At 44.0% G+C, this 25,713-nt stretch overlaps 1 protein-coding gene across 1 annotated transcript in view; it reads left to right on the top strand.

Moving 5' to 3' along the window:
• The first annotated feature begins 2,280 nt into the window (after positions 1–2,280).
• The window catches only part of LOC106748006 (MOXD1 homolog 2), a 240,215-nt gene continuing 216,782 nt past the window's right edge, over positions 2,281–25,713 (top strand). Inside the window, exon 1 of the mRNA XM_014626136.1 lies at positions 2,281–2,946. The gene's annotated coding sequence lies outside the window, so the exon portion shown is untranslated. The remainder of the gene's footprint in view (positions 2,947–25,713) is intronic.

The raw sequence follows: 25,713 nt of genomic DNA on the forward strand, positions 1-25,713 counted from the left end.
TGCGGCAGCGCGAAATTTGATGGGCACCGTGAAGGAGACCCTCCCAATACACGGATAGCATCCTAGAGTGCGTAAAGCGGCTGATATTAAAGCAGGAAGAAGATATATAAATAGTGGAGAGACAGCGGTTAAATCGTAGAAGGGGAAAGGTTTTCTTATTTGCAATTAAATATTTTATTAATATATTCATTTTTTAAATATGAGAGAGAGAGAAAGAGACATGCAAATAAAACCTTTTTTTAAGTTGCATTATTCTCAAAATAAATTGTTTTAACACAATAAAATTTTTAGATATTGTTTCAGTAAATCTGTATACGTTGCTGTCATTGTTAGAATATGATGATTTAAGAGCTGTCGCGAATTGATATTCGGTTGAAATGTAGCCGACTCTCTATTAGGGCTGGACATAATATATTCACTAAAGCGATATAACGGGAGACATTTCAATTCCGTCGTTGTCACCGCTGATATAATCATGTAAAGCGGATATTGAAAATACTAAAGCGTGTGATGGCGCACGATGTTTGTGAGAAATGACGCCTGTACGAGGCGCTACTTGGCGATACTCGTGATCGTGTGACATTAGCTTATGGGGCGCGCAGCACCTCGAAGTAAGGGGATCTACATATTCAATTAATTGTCGATTAATTTTGGCCGGCGTGACGTGGGTGTCACAGTGGAAATTAACGTAAGCTTGTGAGACACGAGAACTCGTTGCGCGTGTCGAATTTATGCGTGTTGCCCGCAATGGAAATGGAAATGTCACTCGCATCGACGCCATTTGCCGAACGCGAGAGCTATGAAAAGTGTCTTGCAAACAGCGCTGATGTAATTACGCGATCGTGCCAAAACTCATACCGCAAATATGCAGTAATCCCCGGGCGGCCGTAGTTCTCGCCGTAATGAAAGGAATTTATAAGCAGGTCTGCAAATTAATATAGTCGCTGAAATTTCAATATATCGAGCTTAAATCAATTTTCGCCGATGTGAAAATTTCTCTCGGTTGCGTATTGGGATTTTGCAATAATATTTAGCTTCGGTTAATACCCTTTGTCGGTTGTAATAATGAAACAGTACGAGCGCACAATAAATATTAATTGATGCAAAACAGGGATTAGCGATTAGTGTGGCGAAAATGTATAATATTGAGAAAAATAATAAGCAATAACAGCCTGATGATAACGTCTGAATAATCCCTAGTCTCGACACGTGCGATTTAATTATCACTTATTATCACAACCTACGGTCGTGGCGTTAAATGTGTCTTTCGTGACTCCACCTGTCGTCATCTTCTAGCGTGGTTTATACGATAGAACGGCTGTGCTTAGCCACATTCGATGAAAATTTCTTTCCCGATTTCGCCGTCGACCCATGTCGTTGAAATCCAATGGTCAAAGGAAAGAGGGAGTAACACCCCTTCCCTCGAGGTGCCCGCTTGCTCGCGAGTATGATAAAGAGATTTCCCGTCTTTCGTCCTCCGCTCGATCCCGAGAAGAATGGTACGAGTGGAAGTGTCGAACATGTGCCCGGGATTGGCCGGCGCACTTGCTCGGCCAAGGAACTCCGAGGAGTCAGGTGCAAGGATGTACATGCGCGCGGACGTCGAAATATTTCCGAAAGGAACGGCTGGTCAGGACGCGGAAGGAGATGGCGGTGGATGAGGAAAAGACGGGGGAGATCCGGAAAGTCCTTGGCAAAGGGTGCACACCTCCAACGCGCGCGGTTCCTCCGGGAGGGAACGACGGAGAGCTGGATAGATAGGGGGGGAGAGGGGGAGGGAAAGAGAGGTTGATCGTGTGCACCGTTGAAGGAGAGAACGGGGTGGTCGTTCGGTCGTTCGTACGTGAAGGGTCGGTGTTAGGCAGTCGGAACATGGCATAGCGCGCGCGGGAAGGACAGGCAGGCAGTCGTAGGGAGAGGAACCGACCACCGTTGGAATGCGAGCAGAACGAGGACGGCGAACTGGTCGAACGGGGGGAGAAAGAGAAAGGACGAAGTCGGGAGAGAGAGAGAAAGAGATAGGCAGGAAGGGAGGGAGCGCGAGTGAAAAGAGGGGCGAGCTCCTGAAAAGGGAGAGCGAGGGAGATAGAGCGACGGGGGTAAAGGCAGGAACGAGGGGGTGAAGGCGGAGAAGGGATTCCCCCTCGAAGGGGGATGGTGCGCACCTAGGGTCGCGCGCGCGACAGCGAGTGCGGGTGTTCTCGAGAGAGAGGGAGAGCGGTGGGGACTCTCTAGGCCGGAAGAACCAGTCGAGTCCCGGCTTCAGGTCGCGTCGGCGCTTCAGTTCACAGGCTGGTGCCGTGACGCGCGGTTGGCCTGCGCGGTGCTTTCGAAGTGCGTGTTTTCTCGCCGAGAGAGAAAGCGAACCCAGCTGAAGCTTTGATTGCCTGATGTAACTGGCGAACGCGGAGCGGTGGTCAGCATTTCGCGCGATTAGAATCGTTGCTCCCGGTGCTCCGACGAACCTGTCTTCTCTGTCACCCGCGGGAGGAACAAGTTCGTATTGTTTTTTTCCCGGTGAACTCGATGAGATACCCGATGAGACCGATCGCGACCAGTGAATAGTGCGTTCTCTCTCGTTAAGTAGAGACTGAAAATCGGAGCGCTACTTTCGGAGCAACTTAGCGACGACGGACGTCAACGGGGTCACGCGCGAATAAACAGATCGAGAGGCGCGAGTGGCTGTCTATCATCGACTTTGGCCGCCGCCGAGAGTTATCGGCTCTGGTTATAGGAGGACGTAATCGAGGAGCTCGTAAAGTGAGTGAGTGACAGTGACGGAAGTGTGTGATCGCGAGGGCGGCGGAGGATAGGAGGGAAGTTCTTAACGACGGAGGTGTATAGCGCGCGCGCGAGAAAGAGGATCACCGTTTCCCGAGGGTCGAGACGTCGCTCGTCAAAATCAGAGCGGATCCCAAGACATCTCGCCGTCGATATTTCTGAGTGGTAAGTTTTCTCTAGGACTCATAAAATTCTTGACGGTCGAGGAGCTGCAGCTAAAAACACAAAAGTTCATAAAGCATCCAGCGGATGTTCGTTCGGAAGATTAGGAGAGCTTTCGGGAGTGCTCGTAACGTCTTTCAGACGTTAATAATCGGCGGCGTGGGACGAAGAATTTAAATACGCGCTTGTGTGTACGGCTAAACGGCTTTGAATATAATAGAGTGACGTGCGGTGAACGTGATCAAAGAGAAATCGACGTAACTCGCGCATGGTTCAAATATCGAAGGGCACATAAATATAGAAATGATTATTCGAATCATACTCTTGTATTCTTCTCTTGTTAATAATTGCGCGATCAGTGCTTTCCTTTTTTGTAATTCTACTTTCGGGCTTTCGCGACGGTTGCCGCGACAGAATTGGAAGTTTTTGCGAGAAGTTGTCATGTTTCTGTTACGTAAAAATAGCACATCGGTATAAAGAAAATTTGATGGATTGATCGATATTACGACGGCAATTCTTCTTGCGAAAGAAATTGTTTGCCTCGTACTTCTGCGGGTTGGCACATTTCTGGATTTGTCGTCACCAACTTGACAGACGAAGTTTCAGTCGACAGGAATTGTTAGCATTGCTTGATGTATTTGTTCCATTGTTTGTAAAGTTTTGTGGAATGGGTCACTGACCCAATACGTGATCATAAAACATAGATCTCTAGGTAAGATCCGAAAGTGAGAATTTGTGAGGTCTCGACGGTACGCTATTGTGACTCGTTATAAAGGCACGAATATTGACTGAAAGAGATATTTTCCTTTCGAGCTCCCCGACATATTTTATCTCAGTATTATCTAATCATCCCTCTTTGATAGGTTTATTGTTGGATAACACATATCGCTGGAAAGCTTTTAGAACATTTTTATCCATGTGTGACGTGGTTATGCGGCTTGAAAAAATGCGCTTAATATCTGAAGAAATATTCCACGTTACGTTATAATAAATTCTAAAATATTAAAAAAAATATATCGTATAATTTTTCTGGCGTTTATATTACACTTAGATTTTATTTCATCAAAATGCGACAAAGAGCATTCTTCATCTTTCAGATGTAGTACTAATTATGTAAGAATATTGTTTTCGTAAGATTATCATGACATTATTCTTTAATAACCGTTCTGAATTACGTCTATAAATATTGACTAATTAAACGGCGAAATATTTACATTTTTCTTGCTACTAAATGTGACAAGCAAATCAGATCAGACGTATGTTCTAAATTTATATAAGTTAGATAAATCTGGAAAATCTTAAAATGTGTGTGTGTGTGTATGTAAAAGTCTCTCAATTTATTAATGAATTTTACGATAGATATCTGTGTTCTTTTCTTTCTAATAAGAATTTTTAGATTTGGCTTTTATCATTCTCTGTAGGAAGGGTTCATTTACATCCGATTTGTTTTTACTCTTCGCAGAGAGAGAAACGATCAACGTGCGCAATCAGCATGGAGAACGCGAGAGTTAACAGTTCTCCGTCGCTTGGCTCCATTTGATAGCAAACGATCGAAGTTTCTGGTTCACCTAGTGAATAGTTCCAAGCATTGCGAGTCATTTCGCGAGTAATGCTTCACAGTAATATTCGCAGATCGATGTTTATGCCGCGGCGTTGTCACGCGCAGTCCGTCGCCGCGAGCTCGCACAATGCAGTTAAATGCGAAAGTGATCTCGCGCCACAGGGAAAAAATAAAATCGCGCGACCGTAAAACACAGAGGCTCTCGATCACGCGAAAAACACCGTCGCGTATATGTCACTACGTCCGCGTACGTTCATAGATAAAATCGCGAAACCAAGTTCGTATCTCGTTTAAAGTTCGTACTGAATCGCACCAATTTAATGCCATGTGGCGCATGCTAAATATCTCATGTGCAAGGTATCACTAACGCGCGCCTGTTCGTGATACGTTCGTTGACGAATATGAAGCCGATGACTTTCCCATAACGATAATTTCCGCAAAGGCCATAATTCTTGAATTATTTAACAGCTAAAATATCTACTCCGGCTGAATTACAACTGGAGATCCCAAACGAACGACAAAATTTCGTTTTTTTGTTGATCTCTTTCAGAAGTCTATTTTTGCAGTGAGAATGGTGTGTACTGTGACTAATGTTTCCAGATTTCTAGTGAAACGATCTCGTTGTCCCTAAATTTTTAAGTGCACGTTTTTTTGAACGAGTCCAGATGGAAAAGTCGAACCGGCTAAATGTGCCACCATCGTTCTTGAATTTTAACAGTCACAGTCACAATGGCATTCCCAGGACTTTTCTCCGGTCAGACTATGCGACCTCGACCTGCCAAAGGCAACGTACCGAGTCGATCCGCGAATGCTGTTCGTGTTTTCAATGAAACCTGACAATGACCGGCCTAATTTTTACGGGCACGTTCGTGAGACTTTTTTGCGATTTTTTTCCAACCATAACGGCGTTGTTCGCAGTCTAAGGCGGTGAATTTAAGAGCATTGTCGTGTTGTGCGGCCGAGTCGAAAATAAGAGAAGTTCGAGCGAAACTCTTTGCGGCATGCCCACCACGGTGAACTTTTCTTTCTCTTAGAAGATCTTTTTGTGTTCGTGGGTGTTCGTAAATCTTAATTCCGACCGATACCTTCGGCTCCTTTTTCACTACCTAAACGCAGACAAGAAAAGCGTATACATTTTTTATTAATGTGACACGACGCTTTCGAGATACGACAAAATTGAGACTTTTAGCGTTCTAAATTTTTTATATCGTTCAGCTCCTTCCTTTTTTATATTAAAATGCTTCTCTCTTTGTGTTGTTTTGTCGTAGTAGCTTTTTTAGCGACATAGTATTGTAAATTTTGACTTTTATACGATATTCGATAATTAAAACTTGCTTAAAGACGGAAATACATGTAAAATATCATATTTGGAGCGGATAATCCTAGTAGAACGGTAAACATTCCTTAGAACACATTATCCCGAGAGTCTTGAAAGGGTTAAGCTGGGTTCACGAGCCGTTCCCTAACCCGTAAACAGACTTGACAGTTCTTGACGAGACTCTCCAAACTGTTGCGCGGCTAATAACGCTTTAATACGAGCCGGCGTCTCGCAGAGCATAGATCTCGGTAGTTCATGAATGCAAGTGTAATAGAAATGATTCTATGAGAACATCGTGCGTTAAAAAATATAAAATGAGGGATGATACAACCTCGTGTGTCGAATCATACGTTGTAATCATCACGCTGATATATGACGCAAAAGTAAAATATTTCGTCTCGACTGATTCGACGAAATAGCTTTCATTGAATATGCTCGGTAGGAAATCGAAATATGAACGAGCAGAATATACAATTAATTTTTTATTTTTTTATGACTTCCTTTGCGTATTCCTATATCTTTGGATTTTAATATTCGTCTTTCCAAATAATCTAATTTCAGGACAAAGAGATTTAAAAAAATGAGCGGTTAAACTAGTAAGTCTTTAAATGGGATTTAAAATGTTAATTATATAATACCCTCATTCGAGTATAACGTTTATTAATCTTTACTAATACTTCGTGGTTTTATACATAAAAATTTTCCAATATTTTATCCCTCGATTGTAACTGGTTCGTTCGACATTTTACGATTTATTAAACAAAAAATATTTCTTGAAACATGTGTTAATATGAAACGAAAAATTTCGACTAACATGTTGATATGTTTAATTTATTTAACGTTTCGATACTCTCGACTTGTTTCGATACTCTCGACGATGAATAAATCCATAAAGATTATTATCATCACACAAAGCGAACCATTCACACATGGATTATATAAAAACCGAGCGATTGTCGATTGATATCGCGGCGGTTCGCGGCGTGCCCTTCGCGCGGCAACGCTTGCATTTCCATAAGTTGAAGAATGGACCCTCTCGCGAAGTGTGAAAAGATTGTCGCGAGCGCGAGATGGTGCGCGCGGATAGCACGGCGCGACTCGAGCTATGTTTCACGCGGCTGTCCTGCGCCAGGATCTTTACCGGCTATCTCCTTTAAGCTCTCTCTCTCCTGGTGGTGGAAGGTCCTCCGTGGTTGAGGCCGTTTGCGTTTCCCGCATTTTCTTCCCCCTTCTTCTTCGCTCTTGCATGAAAATTATTCCCTCGTTCGCTCTCTGTCTATTCTCCGGGCGGAAAAAGCAATCTGTTAACGGATAGCCTTCACTTATATACGACAGAAGCGCCTTTTCGAATTTACTTTCAACGAGCCGGAGAGATTAGTAACGTTAATATCCACATTAATGTACGAGAAATATCGCAATGTCTGTATTTTGATACTTTTTGTACAAAACGAAGTAGAGAATATTGATATGATGAAACGTCATTAAACGCCGACTATAATACAGACGCGATGCATTTTACATGATAAAGAAGGCTACTATTTTGTAAAATTTTAGTGTATTACGGCCGATCGCGTATGTATGTGACAATTCGCGAAGAACACGGCGTTTATAGTACGAAAATTCTTGAAGCCTTTTTATTCCGTTACGTGCGATAATAAGGTAGCGTGGCATATTAAATTAGTCACGCAGGCTGTAGCGCGTAATTTGCATTGAAATTGTAAAGATATCGGCGAGTAACGTGCAACGTTCGTTTCATACAAATACCGTTGCCTTAAAAGCGTCTCTGTATATAACCAACGTCTCGTTTAAAAATAATTCTGCAGTTCTCGGGTCACTTAGATTTTTTTCCGATAGTAATCTCGGATTAACGCTTGTTACAGTAATATCTTTATCCTATACACAATGTTTTGCATTATAATTCGCATCAAGTTTCGAAATCGTACGCACTCATGAATTCGGGGTGGGTTATCTTTATTGGGATAGAAAGAGAAAGAAAAAGGGAAGGGGGGGAGGAGAGAGAGAGAGAGAGAGAGAGAGAAGGAAGTTTCCTTTTAGAGCACCAATGCAAGAAAGGGGAACTGAATCTTGAATTCGCCGAAAGGTCTTTCGCATCTTTCTCCTCAACTAACTCTTTAATTAAATTGCGTTTAAACTTTTCACGAGAGTAGCACCATTCTAAATACGTCCGAGAGAATGCATTTCAGCAGTTTGACACACAACGTTCACGATAGTAGCACTTTCTACCCAGTTCCCAAATAGTTAACATATTCAACGAACGCTATATCACTCTAACCGCCCGGAATCATCGTCTTTCTCCGGGGCGAGATAACGGCGCGATCGATAAGACGGATAGAAGGCTCCTTAGTATGCATCATTTGTCGCGTTTATCTAATCCGGAGCGAATCAATGAGAGCCATCGAACGGGTAACTTCCGTCTGCCTAAATTTATGGTCGGCCGTTGGCGTGCTCGCGCACGTCCGTCGCTTATCCGTTAATCCGCGTGTGATTTCGTGGATATCCCTCTGTCATTCTCTCTCCCCCCCCCCCCNCGCACACTCTCATCCCTTCTCTCTCTAACCCTTGACGAGAGTGGATCGTGAACGACGTCTTAAATAGTTCAACAGATAAGACGAAGACTCAGTGTAAAGGTCGGCATTCGACTGTATGAGACCTCTTTCGAGACGGACGGACTCCCTCACGCGAATTCTCGTTTCGCGAGCCGGCGCGATAGTATCTTTGCTCCTTGTGTGTTTCAGCGTGGATTTCGCGCCGGCAAGTATATCGATCCTGTGCTTATTTTATGCCTCTATAAATTAAGCGGCGTTAACGTCCCGATACGACTTCCAGGAATACCTTACGCTCCTTAGCATTTTGCAATTTCATTTCCGCGTACGCGCGCGACTACGACCGCGCGTCATATCCGCCTGAGAAAAGAAGCATGAAAGGTCGAATGTACACATTATACAGTGCACGTGACGCAAGTGAATCTCCGTGGTCTTGGGATTATTTTGTAATTTGTAACGTAAACTCGCCGTCAGCGGTGCGTTACATTTAATTTCAATTAAATGTTTGCCAGAATCGAGAGAACTTTCACATTTTATGTCATGTGTCTCATTTATTTTATGTGTATTATTGCGCGCTACATCTCACACCCCGGAGTGGTCCTGTCTCGCTTACTCTCTCATTTGCAGCGTACGCGGGCGCGACATCCATTTACTTAATGGATAATTCGCTCATATCGCACAGTAAGCATAAATCCAATACGATATGTTTTATAAGATTCTAGTTACGCCACTCTGGAAATGAACAATTCATACGTTTGCTCCATTCTATTCCGCTCAGCCGGCACCCACGTGAGCCCCTGACACCCTTTCACTTCACAGGCGAATCACGCGTTTGTCACGTATTTCCGCTTGCGCTTATATGCATGCACCGAGTTTTTCCTAACATCCTGTCGCCTTATGCAACGCGTGCCAAGCGCGGAGTCTGAGAACACGAGATATCGCGAGGCGCGCGTTGTTCTGGTCGCGGTTCTTGTCGCGGTCGATCTGATTTTTCGACGCGGCTTTCCTCGAGCAAAATCCGATTTCTCTTTTTCTTTCCCACGAAGTTGCGGCATCCAGGAAGTTCGTTGAAAACCTCGCTTTGAAATTTTTCGAAATTTCTTTTTTTTCATCAGGAAGAGTTCGGGGGCGTTAAAATGAAGTCGTTCAACGAAATGGAAAATGAATCTCAGGTTCGCCTGTAGTTACGCGTAGAGACATATGAAAGATTGCAATTTTCCTCCCGATAAGCGAAACGCCCTCGGCGCTCCGAAAGGTTTGACTCGCGACGCGACCGCGCGCGTCAATTAATATCGTCAGTCGCTAAAGCTTGATAATACCAATTAGCGAAATCCGGGCGCGCGCGGCGACTCCCGGTGTTTGACACCCTCTGCAAGCCCAATTATCCTAATCCGAAATGAACAACTACGCGCCGTCGCGCTGCCAAACACTCGTTCGCGCTGTAACAATTAACGATCGTCATTCCGACATTACTCCGCGCGGGTCCTCGTTAATTCCACACGCGCGACTCTTTATTTAAATTATCTGTCAACGTCGGCTACAGCATAATAATTATGGTGCGGGATAAATCCGACGTTGATCAAAGGTCGAATAGCTCGCCGCGGAAAATTACTGTTCACTGTAACGTACGCGCTTTTATCAACGCATGAAATGTCAGGCAAAAGGGGCAAGTGGGCGAAGGTGATTATGTCACATCTTCGCGAAAATTGGCTTTACGTTCGGAGATAAATTAATGCTTTCCATCGTATCTAGCATGAACTATCGTCCCGAGCGATGATATTTAATGATGCCGTTCGAAGTATAGACGGCTGTATTCATTATAAGATCACAGTGAGCGCTATCACTGTCATCTGACTTTTGTAATGTCGATAACCTCGCGATATTAGAATATCGAAGCCTCGTGACATATTTGCCTCGTCCACGTTCAGGCCTTTGATCGATTATTATTTGATAATCCGACAATTCTATTACTTTGTATTCTATAGTGTCTCGCTATGGCGAGACCCGCGTATTTCGATCGAATTTGGATTGTTGGGCTAGTTGATAATTCGATTTGGCAAAGTTGCTTATTCCCGTCTCTTGCATTTGCAGTATCACTTCCGAGAATGCGTCCAATTAATAATTCCACTCGGAACTTCTCAAAATAGCGCTGCCGAAGGAATCTCAATATCGCGAGAGTGCGCTCGAACTGACTTTGTTATAACTGACCTTCTTAGACAGTGGTTGAGATAAGTACTTGCGCACCTTATCCGTCTCAGAGTCAATTAACAATAAAGGAAGATTATGCTGCAAATAGTTACTTACCAAATATATTATTCTCATTTATATCATTATATGTTCACCAATAGAGTGCATTGTTAATGATACTTATTCCATTCTGTGCAAAGTAATTTTAAAAAATGACGCAGTGTACAAATAATGTATACCCACCGTACAAGCAATAACACGAACATTGTTCAGAGTGTTAACCGAATATTCAGGTGTGTTCAAGTTTTTTTCCAGCGAGAAGTTGAAGTCATTCTTCGCTGTCTCATAATATCTCCTGCCTCCTCTGTACTCCGTCGTCTCCATCCCTGAAGTGTACCGGGGGGTAAATTTACGAGAGTTGCTTAACGACGTTCTATTACGTTACGCTCCCGGTAGCCGCTCTTCTGACGACCATCGACCACAGCCAAGACTCGCGCGTTCGCGCCTCGCCCGCGTCATGCCACTGAGGCATCGAATTAATCGACAACGAAAGCCCGGCGGAATGGTCGTTGAGGATAATGACAGCCGCGAGGAAAATGAGAGAGAGAGAGAGAGGCCGGGTGAGCAGGAGGAAGCGAAGTCTCCGCTGCGTTTTGTCCTGCTCGATCTATAATTTCGCCGTGGAAAGCTCGATGAAAGATGGCCGATGAAAGGCGATTGGGGTACGCGGGGGTGTGGGAGCCAGCAGGCCGAGGCGCACTTACAAATTACGGAGCGCGCGTGGAGTCGCCACCAGCCGTTGGGAGGACCCGGTAATTTGGGAAGGGCGACGAGATTAAGCTGCTCCTCGAAAACCATCATTTCGTCGCGACAGAGGTACACATTATCCGCAGCAGGACGGCAGGACCGACAACAGGCGCGCGTTTTGACTTGCTAATGCCGAATTGGCCCCGTGCGCGCGACGAACCCGGGCCACTTTTGGGCTGCTTTTCGGATCTCTGCGTGATTATTAAGTATATACGGTGCGTTGAGATATCCACACGCGCCTGTGTGACCATGGGGACTGTTCTCTATACTATATTTTTCCCGGCTCGAATTTCGGAACGTCGGCCCGGAGCGTTAATCGATACGCTGTTGCGACAGAGGATGAAATAAGAGCTCGAAGACTGTTAAAATAGTATATTCTTAACTACTTTAAGTTAAACTTACTTGATTCAGAATGAATATTATATGTAACTTCCTCTTTCATACTATATAATTCATATTTCTTCGTGCTACCGCACAGAAGGTGATATATCAAGGAGAATTGATGGTGTGTCAGCTTTATTATTCATTTTGTGTAGAAAACCACCTCTTTTCTCTATCTCTTAAGATCGATTTTACCAATCGATGTGTGAGCTGACGTAATTCTCTCTCTTGAATAATATCAGGAAATGAGCCCTTTGTCGAGTAAACGGGTGCGCGATCGATACCGTCGGCCTTTTCGACGTTTCGAGACCTCCTAAGGCAAGAGTCGTCATTTCTGCACAAGGAAAGTGCATTAGCAGTTCCCTTTGATTTGCTAATTCCCAACTGCCCGCAAGCGGAATGATTCGCCCTTTGATCTTTTGCGCGTATTAACGACGCGACGCGGGCGTTAAGCTAGCGTCGCAATGTCCTTGATTTTCGTACCTTTGAAGCGAGGTGGAAAAGTGTGCGTCGCTTTTGTCATCAGAGGAGCAAGTGCGGTTGCGCCCACAATAGACGATTAATGACACTTAAGCTCAATAGGTCAGGAGTGAGCACGGAGCACTACAATTATTTCTGTTCAACGTTCTCTCCAAAACTGTCGTCACCTTGCAATGTTGGCGTCGTGCGCGATAATTTGTGAAATTAAAACAAGTATCGTTTAGTTACTTGGTTTGTCGGCTACTTGTAGTTGTAAATTTTCCGCAAATAACAATTTTGTATCAAGATGTCAAAGTAATTACGAAATTATAACGAAGCACGATTGGACGTAGCGAGGTTGCAGAGAATTATACGTGTTCGCATTAGCAGTCGTTTTATTAAAGAAATTCAGTACATCTAAAAATTACATTGCGCGTATCAGAAAATCGCATCAAGCAGCCTCCGGCGGTCCTAGATCGACGAGATGAGCGATGCGATGCTTATTAATCTACTTCTTATCTCTGATCGCATCCGCTTGGGTCGCATCCGCTTCCTAAAGCCGTAATCTCACTTCTCGAGAAGTTGCAGCGGCGATGCGCCGTTCTTCGATCCGCGACATTGTCGAACCTGGAATTTTGATGCTCGGTTGAGCGCGTCGGAGGGCAGGAGGGATGGGAAACGATATAATTAATCGAACTGTGATTCCCATCGCCGCTTTGACTTGCTAATTCACGAATTCGGAGCTGCCGCGAGGTCGCGGGAAAGCACGCGCCCGCCCGCTTTTGTCCCGAGAAATTTTCATCGGCGCCGTTATATTTCATACGTATTGTACGTTTCGTTCCGTCACGCTTCGCCGGAATCCGGCCATTCAAGCTTTTGTCGCGCGCTAAAACCCCGAGGTATGAACCGAAATGATTAATCGAGTATCGGTATATCGTTGCATCGCACCGCGCCGCGTTGCTCTACGATCGATGTTGATATTGATGTAGATTTTTTCGCTTTCGGCGTAGGCTGGAAATCAAATAAACGACGCTATCACCGCGCCGGCCCTCGTGGATAACGAAGTTTGTTTTTTTCCGGAAAACTTGGGCGCATAGTCGAGCTCGTTGCTTGCCCGATTTACACGTTCGGTAAACTAATGTGAGCGCCATTACGCGAAGAATTCTTCTGCTGTAGTCCAAGAAAGTGACCTATTTGTTCTCTACAAATAGCCGCTGCTTCTACGTAGAATATTTCAAAAATTTCGAAATCGGAATATTTCTCTTCTATCTGTACACGATAATTCGTTATCTCGGAATACCAGGTGTGTAAGAAATGATAAAAGAGTCGAGTTAGATTTGGAAAGTCCCGGGATTAGCGCCCTTTCCGCTCTCGAAATAAGTTTTTTTACTGATCTCTGGGGATTTCAGCGATGATCATGATAAAGTGAACAAACGTCAGGAGAGTCAAAAGGCAACAGATAGCTCGTGTCATCTGCGTCGGATGACAAATGTCGACCGTTAAGAAATGGATGAGCGGGTTCATATATCACAGAGATAATTATATTATAGCGCTTCTGGCAAGAGTATTTTTAGGAGTCTAACATCGGTTGGTATTACGTGGGACACCGGTGGTCCCCTTTTCTATCCGCCGCATCCCTCTCATCCGACACTGCTAGCTTGTATCGCGGGAAGATAACAGAAATAGATCCTATTACGAAGGGGTGAAACATTAAATTGTTCATCATTTGTCCCCATCCGCCGTATCAAAGCACTAAGGAAAAAGAGACGAGCAGCTGCAACTACGGCGAATCGCGCTATGCGACAACGCCGGTATGATCCACGCGTAAAAGACTGTCTGAATTGTCATTTTATATGGGGGTCCCAAAAAATTACCGATACTGAGAGGTGAATTAGTAAGAAAAGATTCGTTCCGGTTAGCAAAGTGTCCAAAATTTGATACGAAAGCTCATTTATTTTGTAGAAATTCAAAACGAGTTGCTAAACATTAATTCGTTGCAATATTCTCATACACATTCTCTCTCTCTTTCTCTCGCGAGATATCTGTTACATTTGAATCATTTACATTCCAATTTTCATCGTCCATAATAAGAAGCTATATTTGTCTTCGATATAATCATTATTACTTATATATGTTATGTTTTTAATTTCACCCGAAGTAAAAAAGAAAAAAGGAATATGTATCAGAATCTCGATGTTACTCGAGTTTCGCGTACTTTCTAATTATAGGCAACGTTTTTTACAACACGTGGACGAGCGCTCGTCGAATATAATTAATACGTTCCACGGATTTCCCTTACTATAATTAACTTGTGAAAAAAACAATTTTCTGAATTGAATAATAATAAATACATGTGTGCGTTACGCTTTGCCTCACCTACATTGCCCGAGGATATTCGGTATAGTGCGATTTCAAAAGGGTTCACAAAAAGCGAGAATTAGTATCAAACGACTCTTAACGTGAGCAAGGAACAATTCGCGCGCTCTCGGCGCAGAAAAAGAGAGACCGCCAGAGAACTATTATACAATTTTCCCGTACCTGTCGGTGCATTCGCGTGGTCGCGAGAGCAAACGGCATTCTCGTGAGTTCATATTAATCCGCGGCTTGTGTTGTGACCATCAAAGAACTCTCTCGACGGAACCGTCAGGAGCACACAAGTCGTTGCTCCGCTCATAGCATGACTTTAAGCGCTTTCAATGATGGGCCCTCGAGCACGTTCGAGCCTTTCCTTTTCGTCGAGTACTCCCCTTCCTTTCTCGCCCGAAGCGCACTATGGGCCCGTTTTCGCTCAGCATTAAATATTATTCCATCCTCGAGTCGTGAGAGTGACGTTGAATTTTCGATGTCGCGACCCTGTTAAATCGCGCGAAGTAACTCTTCGTCCAAAGAATCGCAGCTTCCTAATAATTCATGAAGGTTAAACGAAGGTTAAACATCAATTTTTAACAATGCCGTGCGGAAATGTATTAGCACGATTAATCACAGTAATGCGCGTTTTAAGTAATCTCTGTCATAAGAATTTTCTCTCTTTTCAGACCGTTTACCACCGAGATTTTTTATTTTCACTCGAATCGTACTTGCCAATTTTCCATCGATATCGCGAGCTCGCACGGCCAAATTACCGGCGATTTACTAAAATACGTGGATTAATTTTCAATCGCTGTAAGAGCGCTCATAGCGACGCATGAAATCCCATTTCATCGCGCTGCAACGTCGCGACATAACGTGTGAAGTGAAAATTAGGCTCGGCCACCTCGGATCGCCACTTGGCACGGGATGTTCATCGATCGCCTTCAGGCCCCTCTCTCGTTCTTCGTTGAAAACTTCCGTCGCTTCTCTCGCGAAGCTTAATGAGGAAACTTCCAGGCGAAGCTATCGCCGTCGCTTTAGTGTCACGTTCGAGGATAAGACTGATCCTCGGCGCTTGTATTTTCTGCAGGGGCAGACACTTTTTTTATCGTTCTTTAACAATCGCATCATCGATAGTATCCTTGATCGATCTATACGTGTACGTAGTTAGCATGCGTACGGCGCTCGTGATACAAAACATTGATCACAATGTAACGCGTTGATCAACGTTTAATCGGTTATAATGCAAAAGTCGATTGATGATATTAGATAAATTCGAATGGTCGAATTGGAAAGTTAGGCAAACTACTCTCGCATTATTATTATTTAGAAAGAAAGAGAGAGAATTTAAAATGCTGATATAAAATCTTATCAATATTCGGCTATTTCTGAGCAAAGCATGGATTTTTGTGAGTGCTATAAATATACATAATTTTCGCGCGAAATAATTAGCAAGATTATCCGTGAATAACATTCTCTAATATAAAAATCGATATATTTTTGATACATTCTACTTTGCAAAATACTGGCTTTATTTTATATATCGCTCTGCCATAGCATTCTCGTTCACAGCGAGTTCGTTCTAGCTCGAATCTGGCTTAAATAATCTTTAACTTCATATTTAACGTTCTACTTTTTACAATCAACGAGCTATACTTACATCGTATACGATTAACGCGCTCGAAACAAAAAACACGTTCTTTCTGAGAGGGAAAATAATGACTTTCGCTCGTTTCCATCATTAATAATAAAAACGCTATCGATATCGTCATTCGCGCTTGAAAACCTTTAACGATAACGCATCTTGAAATGAGTTCCTTTTATTCTTGCTGCTTCGGTCGCTGTTTTAATTCTTCATTATCACTACTTGGTGCGAATGATATTGATGTACAAATTAAGAGTGAATGAACGACAAGCCAATGGGGAGAACTCGAGGGTGCAGTCAGGCAAATAAATTTGTCGAACTCCTTGCGTCGTGTCGGCCCAGTTATGGAAAGCATTCGAAGTATGCGGCGCAAACAGACGGAGGGTGAGCGTTTAAACGCGTGACACCCCGACAGCCGTAATCACGATTTAGCGTCGTGTGCAATCCCAGACGCGAGTAATTGTATAAGTTTTACTTTTCCTGGTTGAATTTCCTCAGCGTGGAGAATTTACGAATGGTAACTTGAAGAAATACGCGTCTCCGTGTAATAAATACGCAGCACGTGTGGATACATATTAAAGCCTTTTTTAATCTCCAGGCTCTTTAAGGTGACATCTGCGATAGTTGTGTAAAATGACAGTACGCGGAGGAGCGAACTTTTTATTTCCTCGTTTATCCCAATTAATCTAAATAAGATGATTTCGAATATAACGTGGCAGTAAACTTTACACTCTCAACTCTCAACTCGCGGCTGTAAACTTTCTGCCCTTCATTTTCATTAACACTTAACTCTCCGATCCAAACTCCGAACTCTCGAACTGTCATCCCGTAACTTCGCAGCGTTCAGCTTTCAGCTCCCGCGAATCGCAACTCGCGGTTCCCCTTTATCTTTATATTAACACAACATTTATATATCTGCATTTACATAATTTATGTATAATTGTACAATTATGTATAATTACACACGATGGCAACAAAAACAGCAATAAAACCGTAAATCAATCTAGAAGCGTTCTCGTGTTCCATGCGAGCGGCCGCTCTGTTTAGTACTACAGCATTGTTCCACCGAACGATAAAAATCGAAATTACATCTCGGTTTACCCCCGATTACTCCGACCAAATCCGAGCCCAGGAGTCACGAAAGGGTTAATCGACGAGTTAAGCCGGCTCGACAATTAGACCGCTCTAATCCACTCCCGCACGGAAAGTACTTAAATTCCAGGGGCATGAAAAGAGGCGTCGCACCGGCGCTCCTTCCTTCAGTCCGACGGAAGATATTTCTCCTTGAGAGGCGAGCGTTACATCTCACCGTGGCGCTGCGGGTCGACGTCTAATGATAGCGAGCCCGGGCTCTCCCTGACGTAAGTCTCTGTGTGTGCGTGTAACCGACCGACGACTCGCGTATTCGCGCAGCCGCGCGTAGAATTTCCGCCTGTTAGCCTCCTCCATGTCGACGGTCGTTTCCGCGGAAGTCGAGGATCCGTCGGATCGTGTTGTAACGTCCTCCGCGAGAAGATCCCAGACGGTTCGACGCGTTCGTCAAGTCGAGAACGGTTAGAACCACCCTGCGAAATATCCACATCGCACTTCGCTGAAATCCGGCATGTCGGCTCTTCTTCTTTCAAGAAGAAAAGTCTTTCTTTCTCTGTGGAGCACATTAAACTGCTCATTTTCTTCCTCCCGCTCTTTTAATTTTACCTCTGTAGTATTACGAGCAGTAAGTCATTATTAGGATTACGTTCAATTTGCTTCCTCAAACGGCGATGAAAGCCATTGTAACGATTGTGCAATGTTGGCGTTTTTTTGTTGTTAGAAGCGTTCAAACAATTTGTCTGCATCCCTAGGGAAAATTTCACGGTAGTCTGGGTAATCGGAAAGCTTATGTATTTATTTGAATGGATCACTTCTCTTCCGTTTTTTCTCTCTTTCTCTTTCGGAACTTATTGTTCGCCTATGTAGGAGGATGACAATTAGCACGAAGAGCATAAGCATCGTTTCAACGGAACTTTATCTTTTGCGTGTTGAGCTCGGAGTTCGCCTGGGTTTCATAATCCTCGGAGGAAGTAATTAGGTATGAAGATCGCGCGCGCGACCACGCTCGTCTTTCGTGCTACTGTTTTGATCTCCGATTCTATTTGGGCGCGAAGGCAAATTGAAGCAAAGTTGCGCTGCCTTCGCAGCTGCGTGAATGTTACCGATCCTTTGCATACGCGAGAAGCAATCCACGTTGTTTTCACTGGGTCGTGATCTCGCGTAGATTGGATGGGATTAGAGTTACTTCGCGGATAATATAAAGCGAGCGTAGATAACGGCAGAGCCGGAGATAATTTTTATTTAACCTGTTTTTTAACACGCTCTCGCCGTGTTGATATGTCGAGAAGCGTTCAGCGGTTCGAAAAAATATTTGCATTAACTTAGAGATGTTTGTTAATTCCTACTTAACGGTTTTGTGTATCTGTTGTTTCACAGATTAGTCTGCGCTTTACATTTCGGCTCATATAAACAACAATACAGATATAGTTTCAAGCATTCATGCGTAAGTTAGACAAAGCGATTTTGAAGTTCGCGAGATTCGTGTGTAATTATAATTGCCTCGCAGTCCAATTAAGTGCGCAGATATTAACTGTCTAATTTTTCGTAAGAAATTTTTGTTAAAATGAGGTATAAAATATCGAGAATAAAAATTAAATCGGGAATAAAGTGATACGCGACAGTAGATTATATATAGGGCTTGGCACATAATACTAAAAAGAACCTTTGAAGTACACATTTAGTTTGCGGTCTCAACTTCCGTGAAATAACTAATGTTGGCATTTTTAGAGTAGTCCGGAGACTGGAGTATAATTAGCCTTAACTTACAAAATCTCGCCGTACCGAGCTTTTAAGGCGTAACCAGCGCTAAAGGGTTTAAAAGTTTCACAGACTCTTTCCCGAGCTCTTATTTCAGCCGTAGCGGAAATACAATTTGGATCTTATTTCAGGAGCGTTTTAGAGCAATTATCTCGCACGCATCGATTATAGATATCCGGCATTTTTTTTTAACGCGAAATCCCTCACATTTTCTTCTCGTTTCTCTGAACTTTACATTATTCAAATTTGCAATTCATTTCCTGCCGCGTAAAATATCCGCTTTACCGTATTGGAAATTTTTTTTCCATCGCGCGCTGACGAAAGTCAGATATTAGCGGATACGAAGAGAAAAGTATATTAAAGGGTTAACGCTTTAAATCCGCGAATCCCCCTACCGCCACCGCGATACGCCAAGGCATCCATTCTGTATACCGAACAAATCTTGTTTCTATACAAAAATTGCGAGAAATTTTCGGCATTTCGATTTGGTGTCGTGAGAAAGAGCTCGCCGGTGGAAGGATAAATTCGCGGTGTCCGCGTTTAATCGCAATTAAAACAATACTTACGGCACGCCTCGCCTAACGAAGGCATTCCCGACTCGCGGGCCTAATCTCTCCGCCTCGTCCGCAACTATGCCATTGACTCGGCCGGAAGGCTGATATATAGATCGCTTTCATCGCTCCCTTTCGCTTTCCGCTCGCGTGCGCGAGCCGCCTTCGCTATTTCGCCTTCACTCTCGTCCGTTAAATCCATCGGCACTTGTGCCTCTCTCTTTCTCTTCCTCTCCTCCGTGACGAGATCGTTGCGCGCGCCTCCTTCTGCTTCCGATCGCCTTCGTTTTGAAACATTTCATGCGATGATACAGTTATCGCGTGAGCACGAGATACCAATTTACACGCATCGTTGAGTCTTCTTTGATCGCTCTTTATGCGTAATATCTCGATGCCGAGGCATTCACAACCGATTTAGACGTTGCGATTGAAGGAAGCGACGCGATATTTAGGAAAGATTTAAATTCGTTGCTGACTCTCTTTATTGCGATTTATTTATTTAAAGATACTGAGAGGGAATAATCTTTAACTTTTTAAAATATATAAAAGAGGTGAATTTTATTAATATAGTTACCATGAATATACATGATATATGATGAATATTCTTAAATTGCAGCATTTCTATAAATTTCAGGCAGAAACCACTTTAATTTACGATAAAGTCCTTTCGTCGAATAATTATATATATATATATATATATATATCTGACATTACACTCTGAAGAAATATGTTTAATACGCTCATTGAATATTCCGTCCATGTTAAAATGTCTTTTCTTGTTATTCGTATCCGGATTCTACAGTTTACGCGTTCGAGAATAAGCGGAAAATTTTACTTTTCTTTCGATATAGAGCGCTTCGAATGAAAAATATCGGAGAAAGCCTAGAATGAAGAGAAGAATATTTTCGTTTCTGTCGCTTCGCTCGCGCGTCGTCTTTTTATGATTCTCTTCCTTTTGACCGGATGTTCCGCAACTTTAGGGCCGGCGGGAAGAAGAGCCCATCGTGCGATCGGCCATCGGCCATCGTGCGAGTGTGCGAATTTCGTGTTCTCGCCTGAACGGCAGCGGGCGATTCGTTTCGGCGGCGCCGGCCAACGGGGGTAACGCGATTTTCTCTCGTCGTACGCGAGCCCGAGAGTGGCCCCGTTCGCACCGAGTTCGGATGCCATAAATACGCGGACGTGCACGGCGAACGGGACGTGCCAGGAGATGCCGGCCGTTTAACCCCGAGATCGATGCGCTCGAAACGGAACGCCGCAGTCTGCGCGACGCCTCGGCGATGCCGAAAACGCTGACCGACTCTTGCAACCGGTGAATCACTGGAAGATAAGGATGTGCCAAGTCCTGCGACTATAATTTTAACGATAGATTCTTGACCAATTTCGAGTCAATTTCCTTTTTTCTTTCTTAACCACAATGAGAGAAAATATTGATATTTTTCGGCTATTAAATTGTAATATGAGCTTCTTGCGAAAACTTCACTCATTCAAAATATTAATTTGAATCGATATTCAATTGAATGTTAGAAAATTGCAGTTTCGACCAGGGTCGAAATTTTGATTTCGCCTTAACTCTGTAAATTCTGTCGAACTTGAAAGACACTATACAGACTATTCTTTTACCTTGATGCTACAAATTTAATATTTGCTTATCTCACATACCCTATATCTGTAACTAATTTATATAATTAATACAGCCTGACTAAAATTAAGAAGAAAGATTAAATGCAAATAATATATCAAGATAATCCAATATTAGGTGAAACCAATCTTTCTTTACAACTCAACATGGAAAAAGCAACAAGGAGTATTTGATTATTAATAGCAATAAAATAAGATAATAATTTGTATAATATTATATCGCAAAATTTCTCAAATAGAAGAATAATCTATTATTAATAATTATGACAAGAGAGTTGGAATATATAAGTATAAAAAAGCACTATAATCTTAAAATATATCTATAATCTTAAAATTTATATTTTACAGTTTTACACAAATTTTGTATAACAGCTATTACACCTCTTATAAATTTAATTAAACTAAATGATATATGAAAGGCAAATTTTGCAAAATAATATCCCGATTGTACGTGCTAAATCTCCTGAGCATCGATGTCACATTGCCATCCGCAACCAAGAAGAGCTTTAGTGCTCGAGGAGACTTGCTCCCAGAGAGCCGAATAAATCTCCCTCTCTCAACCTCTCTCTCTTTTCATCCTTCTCTCTACGGAGAAATAGTGGCCGTCGGATGCGACGGGATACGTTTACAAGCTTGCAAAGTGCCCGGGACGCCGAACGCTATTGCCTGTCGGACTCTCGTTTATAACAACGTAAGACATCGCGCGGCGTAACGATCGCGGCCGGCAGTAAAATCGCGCCTCTCCTCCCGCCGCTAATTCTACCAGGATGTCACCGGCTAAATAATCGACCGGGCTTCTCTGCAACGGCAGTGGCGGCGGTCCGGAATCCGGCACACCCACGTTTCGCCGCGATTTTAGTGCGCGAGGATCGTCCGTGGAATAGCGCAGCATTCGAAATTAACGGTCCGTTTTACGTGCGCATCGGTGGTACTATCCGGGGGATATCTATACACTTATATCGCGCCACACACCACATCCGTCGATTGCTCTATCAAAAAGTCGCTTTCAGGCTGGGGAATAGCGATCGTTTGTAACAGTAGTCGCTTACGCTAGAATTTTCGCACGGGAGATAAAAAGGCGAGACGAAACGACGGAATATGGCGTGGCTCGAGCATCTTCGTCCACTAAGGACTTCCGTGGAACTTTCGCCAAACAAAAATTAGCTTTACGATTCATCGTGGAATTTTTTCTCGTTATTCTTTACGACGGCGCGGTTGTAAGAATAGAACCCACCTCCCTGATTCATGCGAAACTTGGCGTCTCGTAGTTGCTGACTGCGGAATTCCGAAATTCGAAACGGCGCATTCAGTTTGCAAGAAGAGCCGGTCTTCCCGCGGCTTCTTGAATAAGAACACGCCAAGTCGGATTCAGAATGGCGAAGTTTGGCGCGCTCCTAACAATCCGCAATATTTTCTCGAGGACGACTCTCCACTTAGGCGAATACCGACGCTACCAATGAGAATTCCCCTGTCTTCGGCTAATTAGAGATCTTTCCTTACGGAAACATCGCGAACGATTTTGCCAAGTACGCCATGTAACCGCAGTAACCACACTATCCCACTTTGCGAGCGGCTACCGCGGCGCTCTAAATTGGCAGGCTTCGCTTTTGTTCAGCCTGTTAGCGGTATAAGTATATAGACGTCTCCACGTACTTCGCTGAGAAGGAGGAAGAGGAGGAAGAAGAACAGGAGGAAGAAGAAGACGAGGACGATGACGCGGGCTATCCATGCGAGACGTAAACCGCCGGGAGGAAGAGTGCCTCCGTTCGCGCCACGCCGGGATGCCATAAATACGTGGGGACGACGTGGTCGGGGTGAACACCGAGCTCTACGCTCCCACGTGCTATTGCAGGCGCGATCGTCGTCGAGCGTGGGCGCGTGGGCGGATGCCAGCTTGCACGACACGGCATAGAACGCGGGCGAGGCGGATAATAAGAAGAGGACGAGCGCGCGACGATACGAGACTTGCTGGACGAGCGTGTCTACATACACGCGCCGCCCCGTCGTTGCCTCGTTCTCGGGCCCTTGCACGCGTGTCCCCGATTCCCTTGGGTGGCTTCTGCAATCTTCCCTCGCGACTTGAACAACAAGAGAGATGGGAACTTGCCGCGGAAATCGTTTGGTGTTTCGCCCAACTTTTGCGTTCACATTGAAAGGTGATTTTGTCACTGTATCGTAACGCTTCCCGTCGACGTCAACCCCCGTCTAACAAGGTTTATGCGGTCACACTTTCCATAAGGTCGATCGGATTCGACCAGTAGAAGCGTTTTGTAGTTTTTCAATTAATTTTGTCGACTTGGCACTTTTTACTCTCACAATAAGTTAGAATACATTTAAAGTGAATAAAATATATCGCAAAATATATAAAACGTCTGTAACGTATAAAATACATTGCAGTATTTATTGGGCGTTTTTTTAAAGAAAGAATAATATAATAATATAAATATGTAACAAAATAATATATAATAACGAAAAAAAGAGAAAAAAACTTTGAAAACATTTTATTAAATAAAAATAAAAGAAAGTAACATTAATAACAAGGTAAGATTCGATCGAGGAAGCGAGCCGAGTGGAAGAATTAGGCTTTATACCGGACAAGATAGTACAATTCCTGCTTATACCTTACGCTACCAGTCGATATAGGGAAACCTTGAAAGACTTACGAAACTACAACACAACACGCTACAACACATTTCATCAGCGCGTGTACAGAAGCATTAGAATATTGCTACGGTCGGATTCGACTCAACCTTGTTAGACTAAGGTTAAAATGTTCACGAGTCGCCTAAGGATTTTGTCTAGCACACACATTGATAGTAATTTTAGAAAGCTTCTTCTTTTTTTCGTAGTCTATGTATTCCTATATTCCTACATATCTCCCTTGATTTGTTCACTTTCAAAATAGTACGGTGCATCGCGGTTAATTGTTCGACGCTTCGATATTTCCAACAAAATATCAACACGAAAGGAAAGTGTCTTCGAGAGATCCGTATCAAAAGTCCGGAGCCTGTAGATATAATCCAAGTGTCCTACACCCTCTCGTACATAGTCACTCACATGCATACCCTCAACGCGCGGTCCGAATCGCCACAAAGGGTGTACAGGGGGCGCGTTGCGTGCGGGCTTAATTAATAACGCCAGCTGCGACGGGCCCTGTTTATTTGCATCTTATCGACGCCGATGACAGAGATACGAACGCGTCATCGATCACTGTCCAGGCGTGAGCGAAACATAATCGGTCGTACTGTGAAAGATACCCGCACCGCGTGTGTCACTCGGCGGGTTGGCTTTGCACCGCGCTGTCCCGAATTTCCGGATGCCATCGGCGCGCACAACGAAGAAGGATCACCGGACAGTTGGACGCATTCGTATCTCGAGCGCGACAGGCGACCAGGTCTGGAGCTCCACTACGTGTGTCATCTACACGGATGATCTCGATCGGCTCGAAAGCTGACAGCGACGCGCATACCTCCTATTATCATTAGACCGATTAGTTTTTTCTCTAATTCGCATCGATACATACATCTTCTCCCATGTCGAATGGAGAAATTACGGTTTCGGTTATCGCCTTAATAAATATTAAATGCACGAGAAGAAACGAAAATAACTTGGTTTAAAACGTTCTTTGTTCTACTTTGTTGCAACCGATCTCTCGAGCCTGAAAATCGTGCTGCTCGCGTCGGTACGTCTGGCAGCTTTATCAACGGGGTATCTGCCCCTTTGACTCTTTGTTCACCCTGGCTATCTCCCGACACGTAGAGGGTGATGAGCGTATTTCCGAAAGCTCGGCACGGAAATCCGCATGCGGGGGCCGCGGCTGTCCGGTTATCGTTCCTTGCGGCGAAACGCGGAAATTCGAGCTTGCGCCGGTGGAGTGAATCCGGTGCCGCGCGCACGCTTTCCGCACCCGCCGACTTCCGTTGGCGTGAGAGTACCCCACGGCTACGTGCTGGCCTGTTTATTACCCGCCGCGGGCGCTTTCGATCACGAGCCAACCCATTCTTCCCTATAATCGCGATGCGCCGCTTAACTCGCCCGGTTGCGCCTCCGTTACGCATCTTTTTTTCCATACAGTTAGGCCGGGTGCACCGGCGGGATCGTCGATTAAGGAACATTGTTGAATGACTCGGCGCCTTTGCCGAGTGAAAATATTCAGTTCGCGGTTCTTAGGTGTCCAATTAGTCACGATAGAAAAAAAGTAATAACCGGTCCTTCCTTTACATCTTTTTTTTCCTTTTCGATCGATCGAGGATATTATTTTCCACGCACATTTACGTCTTGGGTGTATACATTTTGGCTTGATGCGTATTAATAAGAGAAGAAGGTTATTAAAATGATAATGTCAACGAACGATACCGGCGAGCGCTCGCAGCGCGTACACTGAAATCTGTTTGGCTTGATTTTTTAGTTGCGCCTCCAAAACTCACTTCACCGGAACTTCCTGCCCCCCCCCCCCC

Source organism: Dinoponera quadriceps, unplaced genomic scaffold (assembly GCF_001313825.1).
Source record: "Dinoponera quadriceps isolate SergipeBrazil2010 unplaced genomic scaffold, ASM131382v1 scaffold2167, whole genome shotgun sequence".
Classification (NCBI taxonomy): domain Eukaryota; kingdom Metazoa; phylum Arthropoda; class Insecta; order Hymenoptera; family Formicidae; genus Dinoponera; species Dinoponera quadriceps.